Genomic DNA, 20,557 nt, shown 5'->3' with positions numbered 1-20,557 from the left:
TCCTGAGTTTGCCCCAGGGTCTCCTCCCAATTGGATATGCCCAAAATACCTTCCCTGAGTGGCGTCCGGGAGGCATCCAGACAGATGCCTGAAAAACCTCAGCTGGCACCTTTCAATGTGAAGGAGCAGCAACTGTACTTTGAGCCCCTGCCAAATGTCCAAGCTCCTCACCCTATGTCTAAGGCTGAGCCTCAATATTCTGTAGAGGATGCTCATTTCTACTGCTTGTATCCACAGCCTGTTAGGACTGGGACTGTTTTGGCCTCTAGAGGCCGCTGTTATTTCCTTATCTTGTCATGTTTGTTTTGGCCTCTAGAGGCCGCCACTGTTCCTGTGTTTTGTGTTTGTGTTGATTGCCTGTTTGTCCTCAATAGTGTCACCTGTTTCCCATTTAGTTTTGTGTATATATACTCCCTCAGTTTGTTCCCTAGTCACGGAGTCTTTGTACTACCTGTGGTTTGTTTCCTCTGTCTCGTGTACCTTGCTTATGCTCTTGTATTTTTTGGTATTTTGTTTTCTTTGGATTTGTTCTACCCTTTTGGATCTTCTGAACGTTTTGCATTTTGCCTTTTCTTTTCTTTGGACTTTGTACTACCTTTTTGGATCTTCTGAGCATTTTGTATTTTGCCTCTTCTTTTCTCATTTTTTGGACTTTGAACCTTTGGATTATACTTTTTGTTTTTTTGCCCCGGATTGTATATAGCAGGGGTGTTCAAATTGATCCATAAAGGGCCGTGTGGCTGCAGGTTTTCATTCCAGCCATGCAGCAGCACACCTGACTTGGCTCATTCAATCAACTGAACTGTCTTCACACAGTCAAATACTTGCAGCCACACCCACCCTTGATTAAAGGGTGGGTGTGTCAGTTGATTGAATAAGCCAAATCAGGGTGCTGCTGCATGGCTGGAATGAAAACCTGCAGCCACACGGCCCTTTATGGATCAATTTGAACACCCCTGGTATATAGTGTATATATTGTAAATAAACTGTTTTTTGATACTCTACTTTCGCCTCACGCCTCTGCACTTGAGTCATTCCCTTGGTGGCCTAGTGGGGGTTTGCTGGATCACTACACCAGCGATCCGGGTTCGATTCCCAGCAAAACCCTAACAGAAAGACTCCGTCATGACCTACTCAGCAGAGGCATCTTCAACGGTCTACCTGGCTAACCTTCAGGGAATTATGGCTTCTTTAACACACTTCGGAGCTACCATGGACACTCGTGGACGTACACTTGCAAGCCAACGTGAGGCCCTTGCTCGCCACGAGGTACTGCTTCAGCAAATTGGGAAAACCCTAGCACAGCTGACTCCTCTGCCTGCATATCCTGATCCGGCATCTGCTCCCGCTCCAGTGCCTCCCGCCACGCTGCCTCCTTCACCTCGCGAACCCAGCCTTCCTGCACCACAGAGGTATGACGGCAAGCACGGTGAGTGCCAGGAGTTCCTTACCCAGTGCCAACTCACCTTTGAGCTCCAGCCTACCACCTACACTACGGATTGCCGCAAGATCGCCTTTGTGATAACCTTGTTAGCTGGTAAGGCACGAACTTGGGCCACGGCCATCTGGCAGAGACAGGGACCTGAGTGCTCTGATTTCAAGCTGTTTACAGAAGAGATGCTTCGTGTCTTCGATCAGGCGGGCATCAGTACAGACGCAGCCAGAAAGCTCATGTCCATCCGGCAAGGAGGAAGCGTCGCAGACTACGCCATCGCATTCTGGACACTCGCAGCAGTCAGCGGATGGAACGAGGCTGCCCTGGTTTCAGCCTTTCACCATGGTTTGTCTGACCCCATCAAAGACGGCCTGGCCTCTATCGGATGCCCAAGTGACCTCGAAACCCTGATCTCACATGCTATTCGTCTTGAGAACAGGATTAGAGAGCACCGCCGAGTCCTGAGCTTCCCCGGCCTCACTGCCTCGACCTGGAGCCCGTCTACCTCCTCCAGTGACTGTCCAGAGCCCATGCAAGTTGGCCGTACTCGTCTCTCCGCAGCTGAAAGGGAGCGCAGAAGGAGGGACAAGTGCTGCATCTACTGTGGCAAGCCTGGCCATTTCCAAGCATCATGTCCCGAGCTCTCGGGAAAAGGACCACCCCGTCCAGCTGAGGGAGGGTTGTGATGGGGCCTACCCTCTCTCCCAAACTCCCTGGCCAAGGAATCTACATCCCGGTCTCCATCTCCTGGGGTGAGTCCGTCCACTCTTGTCAGGCCTTGTTAGACTCCAGGGCGGCGGGAAACTTTATGGATATCCACTTCGCTCAAAGTATCAATGTCCCTACTGCTCCTCTTGAAATCCCGTTGTCTGTGTCTGCCCTCGATGGCCAAGCTTTAGGTGACAGAAGAGTCACCCAAGTTACTTCTCCAGTCTTTCTCCAGTATCAAGCTCACAAAGAAGAAATATCCCTGCATCTGATTCATTCACCAGAGTTCCCAGTGATTCTAGGCTTTCCTTGGCTTACCCGCCACAACCCTCGTATAGACTGGGTAACAAGCCAGGTTGTGGAATGGGGTCCTGCATGCCATACCTCTTGTCTGCTCTCTAGCTCTCCTGTGTCTCCTGCTGAGCCTCCTGATCTCACCGAGTTATCTCAAGTTCCCACAGAATACTGGGATTTGAAAGAAGTATTTAGCAAAAGCAGGGCCGCCGTTCTTCCTCCGCACCATGCCTACGACTGTGCCATCGACTTGCTCCCTGGGACTACCCCTCCTCAGGGCAGACTGTTCTCCCTCTCTCAGCCAGAACGCAAGGCCATGGAGGAATACCTCAAGGATGCCCTGGTCTCTGGGTTCATTCGACCCTCCACCTCACCTGCTGGTGCCGGCTTCTTCTTTGTCAGCAAGAAGGATGGGGGGCTCCGACCATGTATTGACAACAGGGGCCTGAACAAGATCACTGTGTGCAACCACTATCCCCTTCCGCTGATGTCCACAGCATTCGACCTGCTCCAAGGCACCACCGTCTTCACCAAGTTGGACTTACAGAACACATACCACCTCATCCGTATCCAACAGGGAGACGAGTGGAAGACTGCCTTTAACACCCCGTCAGGGCACTACGAGTACCAGGTGATGCCCTTCAGACTCACCAACGCACCAGCTGTTTTTCAGGCCCTCATCAACGACGTCTTGAGGGACATGATCAATCAGCATGTTTTCGTCTACCTTGATGACATCTTAATATTTTCAAAGACCTTGCAGAAGCACCTCCACCATGTCCGCCAGGTTCTCCAGTGGCTGCTATGGAACAATCTGTTTGTGAAGGCCCTGAAATGCGAGTTTCATGTCCCCGAGGTCTCCTTCCTGGGATTTATTGTACGGACGGGACAACTCCAAATGGACCCAGCCAAGACCCTGGCCATCCGGGACTGGCCCACTCCCAAGTCCGTCAAGGAGGTACAGCAGTTCTTAGGATTCGCTAACTTTTACCGCAAGTTTGTCAGGAACTTCAGTTCCGTAGTAGCACCCATGTCAGATCTCACCAAAAGGACTGGTGGATCTTATGTCTGGTCTCCTCAGGCGGAAAAGGCATTTAAAGACCTCAAGCACCGCTTCTGCACGGCACCCATTCTGGTCCTTCTGGACACTTCTCAACCATTCATCGTTGAGGTGGACGCCTCGGACAGTGGTGTCGGCGCGGTTCTCTCTCAACGCTTGGAGGGGAAGTTGCACCCCTGCGCATACTTCTCCCACTGCCTGAGCCCTGTGGAGTCCCGGTATGATGTGGGGGACTGAGAACTGCTAGCAGTCAAACTGGCCCTTGAGGAGTGGAGGAACTGGCTGGAGGGAACGCAACATCCATTCCTGGTTTGGACGGACCACAAGAACCTGGAGTACCTTCAGCAAGCCAAGAGACTGAACCCACGACAGGCTAGGTGGGCCCTGTTTTTCAGTCGTTTTAACTTCACCCTATGGTACCGCCCCGGCTCTAAGAAAACTAAGCCTGATGCGCTTTCCAGGCTGTTCTCTGCCACCAACAGGGAGAATGAAGTTGGGCCTATCATCCCTGTGTCCCGGATTGTGGCCCCTGTCCACTGGGGTGTCAAGGAGATCGTCCGACGGGCTCAATGCCAGGACCCCGGTCCTGGAACGGGGCCACCGGGCCTCTTGTACGTCCCTCGTCAAGCCCGGGCCAAGGTTCTCCAGTGGGGTCACTCATCCCCTCTCACCACCCACCCGGGAGCTCGGAGGACCCTGGACTTCTTGAAAAGATGCTTCTGGTGGCCGAGCATGGATAAGGAAGTGAGGTCATTCGTCCTGTCCTGTGATGTTTGCACCAGAACCAAGAACCCACGACAGCGTCCCCAGGGCCTCCTGCATCCCCTGCCCATTCCCCGATGTCCCTGGTCCCATGTGGCAGTTGACTTCATCACGGGTCTTCCTGACTCACAAGGTAACACTGTCATATTGGTCATTGTCGACAGATTCTCGAAGGCCTGCCACTTCATACCACTGTGCAAACTCCGTTCTGCTCTGGAAACAGCCAAACTTATTTTTAATCATGTCTTCTGAGTTTTTGGTCTCCCACAGGACATTGTCTCAGACCGGGGGCCCCAGTTCTCCTCCCGAGTGTGGCACAGCTTCTGCAAGCTCATCGGGTCCACTGCCAGCCTCTCCTCTGGGTTCCACCCCCAGTCCAATGGCCAGACGGAGAGGCTCAACCAGGACCTGGAAACCACCCTGCGAGGCCTGGTGATGGATAACCCAACATCATGGAGCACCTGGCTGCCATGGGCAGAGTACGCCCACAACACCCTGCAGTCATCGGCCACCAAGCTGTCGCCGTTCCAGTGCCAATTCGGGTTCCAGCCACCTCTGTTCCCGGACCAGGAGGAGGACGCTGGAGTGCCCTCGGTCAACCAATATGTGAGACGGTGTTGCAAGACCTGGTGCAAGGTCAGGAGGACCCTCTTCCAGACTTCCAGGTCAAACCAGACTCAGGCCAACCGCCATAGAAGGCCTGCCCACGTTTTCCGCCCTGGGCAGCGGGTTTGGCTGTCCGCCAAGGACCTTCCGCTGCAGGTGGAGAATCACAAGCTTGCTCCTCGCTACATTGGTCCCTTCAAAGTTGTGCGCAGGGTAAACCCTGTCTCCTACTGGCTCCAGTTACCATGGACGCTAAGGATCAACCCCACATTCCATGTTTCCCTGTTGCGGCCCGTACTGTCGTCCACTTATGCCCCTGCCCCTAGGAATCCCCTGCCCCCTGCATCCTCCAGGGTCAGACTGTGTTCACTGTGTGCCGCCTGCTTGACTCCCGCCGGGTCCGCGGTGGGCTCCAATATTTAGTGGACTGGGAGGGCTATGGCCCTCAGGAGCGCTGCTGGGTCCCCGCTCGGGATGTATTAGATAAGGAACTTTATCGGGACTTCCATTCGGCCCATCCGGATCACCCTGGGAAAGTCAGGAGACGCTCCTGGGGGGGGGGGTCCTGTTAGGACTGGGACTGTTTTGGCCTCTAGAGGCCGCTGTTATTTCCTTATCTTGTCATGTTTGTTTTGGCCTCTAGAGGCCGCCACTGTTCTTGTGTTTTGTGTTTGTGTTGATTGCCTGTTTGTCCTCATTAGTGTCACCTGTTTCCCATTTAGTTTTGTGTATATATACTCCCTCAGTTTGTTCCCTAGTCACGGAGTCTTTGTGCTACCTATGGTTTGTTTCCTCTGTCCCGTACACCTTGCTTATGCTCTTGTATTTTGTTTTCTTTGGATTTGTTCTACCCTTTTGGATCTTCTGAGCATTTTGCATTTTGCCTTTTCTTTTCTTTTCTTTTCTTTGGACTTTGTACTACCTTTTTGGATCTTCTGAGTGTTCTGCATTTTGCCTCTTCTTTTCTCATTTTTTGGACTTTGAACCTTTGGATTATACTTTTTGGTTTTTTGCCCCGGATTGTATATAGTGTATATATTGTAAATAAACTGTTTTTTGATACTCTACTTTCACCTCACGCCTCTGCACTTGAGTCATTCCCCTGGTGGCCTAGTGGGGGTTTGCTGGATCACTACACCAGTGATCCGGGTTTGATTCCCAACGAAACCCTAACACAGCCTCTGTCTTTCGGTCATTACCTAGAGCTTGTGAGGGTAGGAACATAGATTGATCATTTCATCTTTTGGCTCAGCTCTCTCAACACCACAACCCTAGGGCCTGGCCATCCTGTGGGCTCACCACCTGCAGGGGGAACCGTAAGGGTCTGGTGTGATGTGGATTTGGTGGCAGGATGAGGCGGGTGCCTTGTTGGTCCAATCCCTGACTGACAAGACTGGCTCTTGGAACAAGGTACTGTAGTTATAGTTGGGCTCACTTCAATGCACAGTATGGGTTCCACAACCAAACTCCTGGAGAGAGGCTGGACTCTATTCTAGAGTTTCTCTCGGTTAGAGCCGGTGAACAGGTGTGGCTTTTCTCATAGCCCCCTGGTTTGGTGCCAGTACATTGGAGTTCACCCCAGTGGATGAGAGAGTTGCCTCCCTGAGGCTTCAAGTTGGGACACATGCGCTGACTGTTGTCTGTGCTTATGCACCAAACACCAGTTCAGAGTACTTCATCTTCTTGGAGGCCTTGGATGGGGCTGGAAGGCACCCCTCTGGGTGACTGTCATTCTGTTAGGGAACTTTAATGCTCACATGGGCAATGACAGTGAAACCTGGAAGGGTGCGTTTTGAAGGAACGGCCTACCTGATCCGAAACCGAGTGGTGCTCTGTTATTGGACTTCTGTGCTAGGCATAGTCTGTCCATAACAAACACCATGTTTGAGCACAAGGGTGTACATAAGTATACTTGGTACCAGAGCACTCTAGGGTGTAGGTCGATGACTGGTTTTGTAGTCGTATCATCAGACCTGCAGCTGTATGTCTTGGATCAATAGGAATAACATTCATGAAATGTGTCAGCCAGGATTTAGACCTCATCCTAGCATAGAGACAGCTCTGGTTAAAGTAATAAATGACCTACTGTTGGCATCTAATCAGGGCTGTGTCTCGCTGCTTGTGTTGCTTGACCTTAGTGCAGCATTTGATACCATTGATCATTCCATTCTTCTGGATAGACTAGAAAATGTTGTGGGAGTTAAGGGAACGGCCCTCTCCTGGCTCAGCTCTTATTTAACTGATTGCTATCAGTATGTTGATGTAAATGGTGATATTTCTAGACATACTGAGGTAAAGTTTGGTGTTCCATAAGGTTCTGTGTTGGGTCCACTGCTTTTTTTTAATATATATGTTCCCTCTGGGTGATATTATTCATAAACATTGTATTAGTTTCCACTGTTATGCTGATGACACACAGTTGTATGTTTAAGCAAAGCTGGATGAGAGACATCAGCTTAATAGAATTGAGGAATGTATAAAGGACATTAGACACTGGATTAGACACGTTAACTTATAAGCTTATTAAGTGCCTGATCCATCTTGATGCCCTACTACTGGCTGGAGTTCTCATTAGTTTGCTCCTGTGGAGGATGGCCCCATATGGACCGCCTAAATATACACTTTGAAGATGGCTCTGGACTGCAGTTGATACAAACAGTGCACACTGTAAGAACTGCAGGTGAGCTGTGATTGTGATTGTTAAACATTGCTTTCATGCTAGATATCGTACATCATCATTTATGTGTATCATTTCTGTATTAGCTGTGTTCATGTTGAAAACGTGATACTTGACCGACCAGAAGAGGATGTGAATGATGAACAGCCTCCTTGCCTAACTGCCCCCCCAACAGACATTTTAAACATCAGGGCAGGAGCAGCAGGATTATCCCTCTGTTAAACATCATTTATCTTCTTCACTCCACTCAGAGCTTCCAGGGCTTCAGCACAAGGAAATCCACCATCACACAAAAATGTCTTATAGAGTATAAAATACTCATTTTACACTGAAACTCACTGTGTGTGTGTGAGTGAGAGAGACAGAGAGAGCGAGAAGCTAAATTCTTGCTTTTGTTGCTGATCAGAATTTTATAATGCCACTTTCATTAAGTCATTTTAGTTCATTCTGACACACACACACACACACACACACACACACACACTTAGTTTTTTTTTTCAGTTTCGAGGACTGAGACTTTTCATCCACATTAATCTTTTTAGTCCCCATGACCTTGATGTTTGAGCAGGTTCTCTTAAATACAAACCTGAAGACTTTCTTACCCATAGAATAAAGAAAACGATTCTTATTAAACTGGACTGTTTTAAATATACACTCAGTAACAAAACTGCTTTTGATTGTAAATTAATTCCTTTCTTTGTCTTGATTTCCGTCTCCTATTTTGTGAGACTCTGTAAATAAGAACTCGCCCTCAATGTGTGAAATAAACCAAATGAAAAGTTTCAACTGTATGTCAAAGAACAAAGCCTCTGAAACCCGTTGTGGCTGAAAGTCAGTGCCAGGTCTTTCTCAAACTTTTCAGAGTCACTAAATACACACACACACACACACACACACACACACACACACACACACACAAAACACACACACACATCGACCCACCCAGTGGCACAAAGAACACAGGGGTGTAATTAATTAACGATCCTGACTCGACACGCACACTCGGCGTCTGTGGACACACTACATTCATCACGCTTTGTCGACGTTGAAGTATCACGCTGAATGCATTTGAAAACGAGTTTGGCATTTCTCTTGTTGGGTTAAGGCGTGGGTTTAGAAAACGTCATGGTCGGCTGGTCCTCCTAGTGAAGATCCTGAGTGTTTAGGGCATTGAGTGAGCGTGGAAAATGAGTGTGACTAACAGGTCTGCACATTAAAGCTTCCAGTCTGGGAAACACACACACACACACACACACTTCATTTTCATATTGTCAGTGTTTTATTCAATCCTCCACTGGAACATACAGATATTAAACATAGGCTTGAATGTTTACTGTTATTGTACACTGTTACAGTGATTCATGATTCATTAAATGTTTTACCTTGAACTACTAAAAGCTACTAAACTCCCTTTTACTATTTAACTGTGAACATGAAGCTGGTGAGTGTGTGTATGACGGCCAGAAAATAATTAACCATTAAATATTACTGAGTTTATTACTGGGTATATTATTGTGTATAATCCATTCATCTGTCCTGCTGTTTATCCTAGTCTGGGTCACAGGGGCAGCAGCTCCAGCAGAGATGGCCAGGCCTTCCTCTTCCCAGCCATGTCCTGCAGCTATTCTTGGGGGATTCTGAGACATTCCCAAGCCAGCTAAGCAATATAATCTTTTCAGCATGTCCTTGGTCTGCTCCAGGGTCTCCTCCCAGTTGAGCATGCCCAGAACACCTTACCTAGGAGGCGTCCAGGAAGCATCCTATCCAGATGCCTGAACCACCTCAGCAGAGGAGCAGTGGCTCTACTCTGAGCTCCTCCTGAATGTCCAAGCTCCTCACCTTGCCTCTATAGCCTTTTTACATGGATGTTCTGCAATATTGGTGCAAAGAAGGCATCTCCATATTCCAGCTTTGGTTACTGATGCTGAACCAAATAAATCTGGCATGAAGCCATACCAGTGTGTGTTTTTACATTGCATGCCAGTGTTCTGCAACCAGAGGCATCACATGTCACAATGGCAATAGATCTATGTGTCAGGTGAGATATCTGTGTGTCGAAAATACAAATACCCCAAGCATACTGGTGCTGCTTTAAAAACAACAGCAGGTGAATTGAGTGCTGAGGTGCTTTTGTTAGCTCTCACATTTATACCCCTCTTCAAACACAGAGTTACTGAGCAATGTGCAAATTACTGATGCGACGTAATCACTTCCCTTAAATAATTAATGTTTCAGGGAAGTAGCAACCTCAATAGATAACATGTTTGTGTCCTTTAATCAAGCTGGCTTTTCAGGGAAAAAGTCTGTCACAGAAAACTGTGCTCGCAAATAGATAGATAGATAGATAGATAGATAGATAGATAGATAGATAGATAGATAGATAGATAGATAGAGTGAGTGAGTGAGAGAGAGAGGGGTGGGAATCAGAGAGAGAGAGGTAACAAAGAAGAGAAGAGTGGATGGAGAAACTCATATGAGCAGTATGTTTGTGGATCAGAAACATGTTGGAGGAGAAAGTGAAGATAAACAGGAAGTGATGTGAGACAGAATGACTCGCGGATCTTAGACACCATAGACAGAGATGTTTGAATTCATGCTGCTCTTAGAAAGAAGAATGTCAGTGCTAAAAGCGTCACACCCCTGTCCCACCATGCTGCCTGTCCCTTTTACACACATGCCGATTCCAGCTCTGTTACTACCAATCACTCAGCTCAGAGGAGGAACAACACACACACACACACACACACACCGTTCCACATTCACACGCCTTATACAGAACACAAGGAAAAGTTAAGTTAAAAAGTTAAAGTCCTTCCCGTGCCATGTGGCGCATCAGGCGGCGCCGATCTCCGTTTCCGCAGCCCTTGGCCTCTTGCCTATTACATAGCTAGGGTATATTACATAACCCTATTACATAACGAGGAGGAGTAAAGGGGTAAAATTCCCATTTTGAACAGACGGTGGGAAATGGGCTTAACTGTGAGCCCAGACACCCTTTGGAGAAAGCTCATTTCTGCCAATTGTATCTGCGATCATGTTGTTTCAGTCACTATGCACAGCTTGTGGCCATAGGTGAGGGTCGGAACGTAGTGTAATAATAATACTAAGTCTAATAGTGTTTACTAACGAATACATTAATGATTATATTAATGAATATATTACTCAGTGAAATACTGGGTATATTACTGAGTGTAATGCAACATATTTTACTGCATAATTTAACAGAGTATATTATTAATTACAATCCTGCGTACAGTACTGAGTATGATAGTGACTATATTTTAAGTATATTAATGCATATATTACTACAACCCCGATTCCAAAAAAGTTGGGACAAAGTACAAATTGTAAATAAAAATGGAATGCAATAATTTACAAATCTCAAAAACTGATATTGTATTCACAATAGAACATAGACAACATATCAAATGTCGAAAGTGAGACATTTTGAAATTTCATGACAGCAACACATCTCAAAAAATTTGGGACAGGGGCAATAAGAGGCTGGAAAAGTTAAAGGGACAAAAAAGGAACAGCTGGAGGACCAAATTGCAACTCATTAGGTCAATTGGTAATAGGTCATTAACATGACTGGGTATAAAAAGAGCATCTTGGAGTGGCAGCGGCTCTCAGAAGTAAAGATGGGAAGAGGATCACCAATCCCCCTAATTCTGCGCCGACAAATAGTGGAGCAATATCAGAAAGGAGTTCAACAGTGTAAAATTGCAAAGAGTTTGAACATATCATCATCTACAGTGCATAATATCATCAAAAGATTCAGAGAATCTGGAAGAATCTCTGTGCGTAAGGGTCAAGGCTGGAAAACCATACTGGGTGCCCGTGATCTTCGGGCCCTTAGACAGCACTGCATCACATACAGGTATGCTTCTGTATTGGAAATCACAAAATGGGCTCAGGAATATTTCCAGAGAACATTATCTGTGAACACAATTCACCGTGCCATCCGCTGTTGCCAGCTAAAACTCTATAGTTCAAAGAAGAAGCCGTATCTAAACACGATCCAGAAGCGCAGACGTCTTCTCTGGGCCAAGGCTCATTTAAAATGGACTGTGGCAAAGTGGAAAACTGTTCTGTGGTCAGACGAATCAAAATTTGAAGTTCTTTATGGAAATCAGGGACTCCATGTCATTCGGACTAAAGAGGAGAAGGACGACCCAAGTTGTTATCAGCGCTCAGTTCAGAAGCCTGCATCTCTGATGGTATGGGGTTGCATTAGTGCGTGTGGCATGGGCAGCTTACACATCTGGAAAGACACCATCAATGCTGAAAGGTATATCCAGGTTCTAGAGCAACATATGCTCCCATCCAGACGACGTCTCTTTCAGGGAAGACCTTGCATTTTCCAACATGACAATGCCAAACCACATACTGCATCAATTACAGCATCATGGCTGCGTAGAAGAAGGGTCCGGGTACTGAACTGGCCAGCCTGCAGTCCAGATCTTTCACCCATAGAAAACATTTGGTGCATCATAAAACGGAAGATACGACAAAAAAGACCTAAGACAGTTGAGCGACTAGAATCCTCCATTAGACAAGAATGGGTTAACATTCCTATCCCTAAACTTGAGCAACTTGTCTCCTCAGTCCCCAGACGTTTACAGACTGTTGTAAAGAGAAAAGGGGATGTCTCACAGTGGGAAACATGGCCTTGTCCCAACTTTTTTGAGATGTGTTGTTGCCATGAAATTTAAAATCACCTAATTTTTCTCTTTAAATGATACATTTTCTCAGTTTAAACATTTGATATGTCATCTATGTTCTATTCTGAATAAAATATGGAATTTTGAAACTTCCACATCATTGCATTCCGTTTTTATTTACAATTTGTACTTTGTCCCAACTTTTTTGGAATTGGGGTTGTATTATATTGAGTTACAGTGACTCATTTAGATGAGGAAAAGAATCAGTAATGATCACATTGGGGTGGGTTAGGGTCAGGGTACCTCCATGTTGCAGCACAATAGACTAGTGACAGGGTCATATATGGTTTAGGGTTGGAGTGTTCCTTTAGGATGAGGGTACACTACATTTAGAGTCAGGATGAGGGTAGTTAATGTTAAGGTAATCTGGGATTAGATAGGGTACACTGTACTTACAACATGTGAGAGCCATGATAGAGTACTTTAGGGGTACAGTGTTCATGGGCTTATATTCGGGTACTTTAGGTTGTAGCCCTGTAGTACCCCAACCACAGACTATCTAAAATCTGGAAAATGTGTGTGTGTGTGTGTGTGTGTGTGTGTGTGTGTGTGTGTGTGTTGTGGGTGGGTGGGTGTGTGTCTGTTCTATAGTTCTACCTGATGATCTGTGTTGAGCCCCAGATTACTCCCAGGGTAATAATATTTTCACACTGTGTGTGTCCTCAGTGGAGGTTCTTTTATGAATCATGTCTGCATTGGGTTCTCCATGTGTCTCACCTGAGTGCACTGGGTCTAAGGTGAGTCTGGCGAGTAATAACCTGTGTCTCAACAGAGTCTTTCATGCAGAACTTTAAATAATGATGATAATGGCCTAATGTGGAAAAGAAAGTCTAAATGCCTGTCAGTCTAAAGGCCACGGCTTTCCCAAACTCCTTTCTCTTCATTTCCAGTCGAACGGACGTGCTCTTAGTTCCTGTTTGTTCTCTGAATGGATGAGACAAAAGGAAAGACACAGAACTATGTGAAAACACCCATTCAACTGCACAAACACACTCAATTTGCTCATGTCACACTGCTACACACACACACACACACACACACACACACACACACACACACACACACACACACACTTGTCAGCATGTACAGCTCATCAGGTAAACGGAGAGAGAGAGGACATGCTCATGCAGGACTTGCACAAAGCCAAGTGATTTCAGGCCGAGTCTCAACAGGTTCCATCATTACTGCTCTGTAATGACATCCGTGTGTGTTACAGTTTCACCCTCAGACTAAAATCAAATCTCAGCCGAGACAATCTGATTGGCTGTGAGTGTCACATGGGAATGCAGCAGGCAGTAAAATCCCACGTCAGAGCATCGTTAATGATCTTTAACACGTCTGTCCTCCGGCAAACAACACACACACACACACACACCACAAGACTGCAGGAGATGTTTAGCCTTATACCAGAATATTTTCCTCAGAGAACTGACTTTCACCTCAGAGCTGACTGACAATTTGAGTTACACCTCACTTTATGAGGCAGTTCCAGGAAAATGGGAAGGGGAGGGGGGTGTCAACCCAATAAGGCTGGGGGTCTGAGGTCCACCAGAGGCCCCCGGAAGCTCTGCAGTTTTTAAATGCCCAGAGATGCATTGTGATCTGTCAGAGACATGTTGTAAATGAAATCACTTAAAGAAAATGACCATATCAAAAATATGTTTTAAAACTAGGAACTTTCAAAACCATTTTATTAGTCACTGAAAGTGATATTGTCAGAGTTGCAGGTATATGCTTAGAACATAATTACAACTGATATATGGTCATATTTATGAAAGTTGCATTGCCATATAATGCATTACGACATGACACGCTACAGTGTAGAACACTGACCACAAAACACCTTCTATCAATAAATTATTGCTGTTTTAGTAACTGCAACCTGAGCTCCTGCTCAGGACAGTCAGTGTCCAGATAAGACAGTGAATATCCCCAGGGACACTGAGGGACTGTCAGGGGCCACTTAATACAGAGCTTAATACTGAGAGAACTATAAACACAGACTGCACATTAGTCAGTAACTGCAATCTGAGCTCCTGAGTCTAACAGACTGAGAGAACGATACACTGATTGGGTGAGTTGCATGTGAACAAGTCCTAAAATAACTTTTAGTTCCCAAGACTCAGGGGATTTCAAGCAAATTTTCTTCAGAGCCATTGCAAAAATCAACATCTCTCACAGACCGATCCAGCCACTGTCGTAAAAATCAAAGTGTGGCTCAGCCCCAAAATGGCACGTGTCCCATGTACATATGCAGGGTATAGTGAGTACAGGGAGACCCTGTTAATAAATACGAGCAGTAGCTGGACAGCCCACACGTGCGTGTACGCAGTAAACCTGCTACAGCATCTTATCATTTTGACTTGTGAACAAATGTGTTACTGATACCATAAACATAAAAGGATGGGACACACCCTTTACATGTAGTCTGCAGTGCAGTCTGGGAATACAGTATGTTATTATGCCAATGCACAAAGTTCCCGCGCCCTGTTAAAATCCAACAGGACTCACCCAGCTCGTTTTCACTGCATTCGTGTCACGAGCAAAAAAAAATCTAAACTAGGACCTAAAATATAAATTTATACCATAAACTCTTCAGCTCAATCCCACATAACCATGTATTTTGTTTATTTTTAAATAATTTTATTAATTAAAAAACTGCTGGCATATCTCGGCATCTGCAATACAATCAAGTCACAATTCCAAGTAGCCATGTATTAAAATTATTATTATTATTATTATTATTATTAGGACGGGGCGGCATCAGGTGTGCCCCACCCCCCCTTAAATCCACACCTGCAGCCGGTTTCACTAAGTTAGACTACGACTTTAACTTAGACAGCGGGTATAGTTGGGCTTAGCATAGACGTCTAACAAATACTGTTGCACAAAGCAGTTAAGACTCCGACTATCTTAAGTCGTACTATGCTGCAAAGGATTGTGGGTATTTTAAGACTCTTTTCAAAACGAAAAAAAATGGCAGACAGTGGTCGTTCAGTGCCATTTAGCCACTCGGAAAATCTGGCTATATTAGAGGAATTTAATTCCTACAAAGATGTTTTATTAGGCAAATTCAGCGAGGAATGTAGCAATAAGAAAAAACATGAAGTGTGGGAAAAAATAACGTCGTCTGTGAATAGCGTTAATCCATCTGCGAGAAGAGATGTTGCTGCCGTGCGTAAAAACACTCCCACTGGAGGAGGGGGTTTGAAGAAACTAAAAGTAACCACCGAAATGGTCATCAACATTTATGGCGACGAGTCGCCCTTATTCTGGGGAGTGAAAGGAGGAAAGGAGAGCGGAGTAACCGGCTTTGCCAGACCCAGCAGCAACTCCCTTAGCAACGTTGCTAGCAACGTTGAAGCTGAGGCTCCTTCACCCTCAGAGCTGTCATCACCCAGTACCTGCGCGGATGTGACACTACACGAAGAGCCTACCAAAAGGAAAGACTGCAACTTAAATTGAAGAGACTCGCGCAGATGGAGGAGTGATGTAGTAATGTGTGTGTGTGTGTGTGTGTGTGTGTGTGAGTGTATGAGAGAGAGAGAGAGAGAGAGAGAGAGAGATAAGTGATGAGTGGTGATGTAATTATACGCATAAATGAATTGATATTTATATTATTTATATATATGTATAAGTAATAAAATGAATAAGCTGGCATTACACTGTTTGTTCTTTATTGAATACTTTATAGTTAGATTATAATAGCCTAAATTTGTGTATTACATACTTGCAATGTACTTCACTGCCTTAACATTTCAAGCTTTCTTGTAGTTATTGACATTGATGGCACTTATGGCTTGACTGTTTTTTTTTTTAATTAAATTTTATAGCCCTTAGACCCATATTAGACTGGGGGGAGGGTGTCTTACTTTTTAAGCCTAAAATTAGACTTAAAAAATTAGTCTTAACTTTTGTGAAACTGTCTTACTTGCATTAGACTGGTCTATAAAGAAACTTAAGACCAATCTTAACCCATAGACAAGTCTAAACTACTTTAGTGAAACCGGACCCAGCTTTATATTTACATTTATTAAATTTAACAGATTTTAGCTTCTTCAGAGTTACTGACTTTTATTACATTACATTTATCTCTAACACAAACCCTGACCCGGGGTGGCACGGTGGTGTAGTGGTTAGCGCTGTCGCCTCACAGCAAGAAGGTCCGGGTTCGAGCCCCGTGGCCGGCGAGGGCCTTTCTGTGCGGAGTTTGCATGTTCTCCCCGTGTCCGCGTGGGTTTCCTCCGGGTGCTCCGGTTTCCCCCACAGTCCAAAGACATGCAGGTTAGGTTAACTGGTGACTTTAAATTGAGCGTAGGTGTGAATGTGAGTGTGAATGGTTGTCTGTGTCTATGTGTCAGCCCTGTGATGACCTGGCGACTTGTCCAGGGTGAACCCCGCCTTTCACCCGTAGTCAGCTGGGATAGGATCCAGCTCGCCTGCGACCCTGTAGAACAAGATAAAGCGGCTACAGATAATGAGATGAGATGAGACAAACCCTGGCCCTACAGTACTCTAACTCTGACTCTACAGTACTCTAACCCTAACCCTACAGTACTCTAACCTGAACTTGACTGTTCTCTCCTCTAGAGAGTATGTTCCTGTTAAAACTCTAGGTTCACCTCTGTCCCTAGTGTTCCTTAAATCTGTCCCTAGATTAATTAGACTAAATTAACCATAACCATAGTGTACCCTAGGGTACCTTAACCCTGACTCAGGAGTACTTTAAAGCATATACACAGAGCCATGGCCTCACTTTTTGTTTATAAATGCCTTGAGACTTCAAGAACGGCACAGGAATAGTTTTAAGCGTTAACAATAAATCTAATATAGTAATTTTTATGATTAAAATGATTCATATAGGTAGCGGTCTGAGTGAATGACATTGACGTCTGTGATGTCACAGCAGGAAGGCTATCGGTCTCATTGCAATTTCCGCTATACTAAAACACAGAGCTGACTGCAACTCTGATCCTCCATTTTGAGTTAATTTATCGCCATGCCACGTAGATGTGTTGCTGGCGAGTGCAGCAACACGACAGAAGGTGGATTTACGTTGCATTCATGGCCCAAGAATGTTCAAACTGCAAAGATTTGGACACGTTTTGTGAGAAGTTCACGGGCACATCGGGCACCTATGAAGCGGTCTCTCCTCTGCTCTGTACATTTTACTGAAGACTCGTACGAGACCTCTGATCTGTTGAGGAGCGTTGGCTATAAGCCTGGATTGAAAGAGGGTGCAGTACCAACAATTAAAGGAAAAGAAAACTAAAAGGAAAGTATTTATTTTATTCTTATTTTTTAAAAAAGGAAAGTAAGTTCAGTTGCACCAGTTCTCCCAGAGTGTGAGCCGAGGGTTGTTGGTAAAACCAGGGACGGAATGGGACGTTGTCGCTCGGGCAGTGACCTCCTCGCGGTTGTTGCTAAAACCGGTGCCATCCTGTCCCTTCCCAGGTTTTAGTAATTGTCTGAGCCCAGCAGTAATAGTGGAGTACTCAGTGTGGAGAGAATGGAGAATAAGCGGACCAGCCGTCTGATTTCTCTGCTGGATATGCTCGCCTCAGCAGCAATATCTTGCCCTTATGTGGAAGAAGCGAATGAACAGAGAACTGAACGAACAATTGGAAGTCAGATTGTTTCAAAACAATCGGCCACAAGACCGGCCTTCAAGAAGCGAGAACACAGACGGGTAAGCTCCGACTCTCATTTGGATACAAAACAACAAAAACACGTTGTTTACCTGCATTTAGATTAATACATGTAACTTGTATTGTGTGTTTAAGTTAGCAGTATAAGATTATTTAATTTGCTTCAGAATGTGATTGTCTCAGTTCATCTGATTATTTAATGAGCCTTTTATGTTTTATCAGTGAAAATGCATGCATGTACATGTATGTTGCATAAGTTATAGCACCCATCCTGTTTTAATGAGAGTCAACCCACAATCAATGAAGTCAAATCAGTCTTAGTTGAGCGAGTCGGTAACGCTATTTCTTACTTTTACCATAAATTTTTATTTATATGACTTTGGTCTACAGCTGTAAAAGGCCTCGGCCTTAAAATCGGTTACTGCTGTAACGTCACGCACTCAGGGCTGGCTGGCTCAGTGGGGCAGCGCCAATCACAACTTTGCTATTGATTTTCATCTCATCTCATTATGTGTAGCCGCTTTATCCTGTTCTACATGGTCGCAGGCAAGCTGGATCCTATCCCAGCTGACTACGGGTGAAAGGCGGGGTTCACCCTGGACAAGTCGCCAGGTCATCACAGGGCTGACACATAGACACAGACAACCATTCACACTCACATTCACACCTACGCTCAATTTAGAGTCACCAGTTAACCTAACCTGCATGTCTTTGGACTGTGGGGGAAACCGGAGCACCCGGAGGAAACCCACGCGGACACGGGGAGAACATGCAAACTCCGCACAGAAAGGCCCTCGCCGGCCACGGGGCTCGAACCCGGACCTTCTTGCTGTGAGGTGACAACGCTAACCACTACACCACCGTGCCGCCCTGCTATTGATTTTAACTCTCAAAAATATATTTTTTTATTCCCATTTATACAGCATACAAGAGTCAAGGATGGAGATACTATCCACTCAGAAATGTATTTAAAAATAAAGGTTCTGCATATATCCTTTAACATTGGCCTTTACGTAAGTTTAGAGTTAAACTTAATTCTACAGTATTTTAACCTTAACCTTAGAGTATCCTGGGAAGAATCCCTATGTTAAAGGTACTCCAGGTTAGGATACTCAGGGTACTTAGATCTTTACGCTATATGTATAGAGACACACACTCATGAGATGTGTTACACTCAGCATCAATACAGGAAATGTGAGAAGTGTGACATGGACCATGTGACAGTGTTTCACTCAAATTAATGAGTTATTATCTGCAGTACTAATGTATAGTACTCTCTATAGTGCATTAACTCTACAGTAGTCTAACTTTATAGTACACTATGGTACTCTAACTCTGTAGTACCCTATAGTACCCCAGTCTGCAGTGTTTATCTTCATTATTACTGCAAAGCTAAAGCACAGTGCTGAGATTCTCCACCTTGTTTCTGTCTGTCTCAGAGGAATGCAGTCTGAGGTCATGACCCTGCACTCAGTGTGTGTGTGTGTGTGTGTGTGTGTGTGTGTCTGAACTCATATTATGTATGTGTGGAGTGTAGCTTTGTGCAGGACAACACACACACACACACACACACACACACACACACACACACACACACACACACACACACACACACACACACACGTTCCCCTGGAGATCAGAGAAAACAAGATGACCTGTACCTTAAATTACCCCTGAGATGCTCCTACCTCACATGGGTTCCTTCTTGATCACAGATATGCTTGTGTGATTTCCCAAGATGCCTCAATTCGGTGTGTGTTCTCCTCCCATCTCCGTGATGAAGCCTCTCACAAACACATCAATTGAGACGTTTACAGCCGCCAATCAAACAGATGAGAAGAAAAGAAAATCAGAACAAAGGTAAACAAAAGAGCTTTGTGCATTTCCGCTGTAAATTATTCAACACAATTCTGCTTTATTTGTGTAGAGCTTCTTACAACACAAAGCGGCTTTACAGAAATCCAGGTTCTTTAATGAGTGAAGTCCCTGAGCCGGTCTGAGGAACCGACCTTATTGTCCTTTAGCTGAAATAATAACCACACTTTCAACCGCAGTCTCACCCACAATCCTGCTCACTTATTTATTAATAACATACTGAAAAGTAGCAAGAACCACAACACAACAACACAACCGTCGCACAATCACACCTGCGTACACCTGCCACCAAATTATTATTATTATTATTATTATTATTATTATTATTATTATTCAGCAGTGATGATATCATTGTAAAAATGTTAAAGTCCACATGAGCTTCAGTACAGAGATGACATTAGAGCTGCACTCTGCACATTTCTTCTGCATTAATTCTACAGTAATCTAACGCTATAACACTCAAACTCCATAATACTATCTATATCATCCTCTAACTCAATAATGCTCTCACTTTATAATACCATAATTCTATAATAATCTAACACTATAATACCATAACTCTATAATACTTAAATTCTACAGGACTTTAACTCTATAGTCCTCTAACTGTAGTCAAGTTTACTTATAAAGCATATTTCATACAACAAGCACAAACACAATGTGCTTCAAATTAAAAAAGTAAACATATACAATAAATATATGACATGACAAAAGATTAATCATAAAATAAGAACATATAAGAAGAACATATAAAACAGGGCTAGGGTT

At 44.9% G+C, this 20,557-nt stretch overlaps 1 long non-coding RNA gene across 1 annotated transcript in view; it reads right to left on the bottom strand.

Annotated features, from left to right (window-relative positions):
* LOC132894827 (uncharacterized) overlaps positions 1–20,068 on the bottom strand; it is a 39,321-nt gene extending 19,253 nt beyond the window's left edge. Inside the window, exons 1-2 of the long non-coding RNA XR_009655679.1 lie at positions 19,852–20,068; positions 19,603–19,698 (exon numbers count right to left, since the gene is read on the bottom strand). This is a non-coding gene — a long non-coding RNA (uncharacterized LOC132894827). The remainder of the gene's footprint in view (positions 1–19,602; positions 19,699–19,851) is intronic.
* Positions 20,069–20,557: the final 489 nt, after the last annotated feature.

This window comes from Neoarius graeffei, chromosome 12, assembly GCF_027579695.1.
Source record: "Neoarius graeffei isolate fNeoGra1 chromosome 12, fNeoGra1.pri, whole genome shotgun sequence".
Taxonomy (NCBI): domain Eukaryota; kingdom Metazoa; phylum Chordata; class Actinopteri; order Siluriformes; family Ariidae; genus Neoarius; species Neoarius graeffei.
This window is presented reverse-complemented; position numbering and strand designations above follow the sequence as displayed.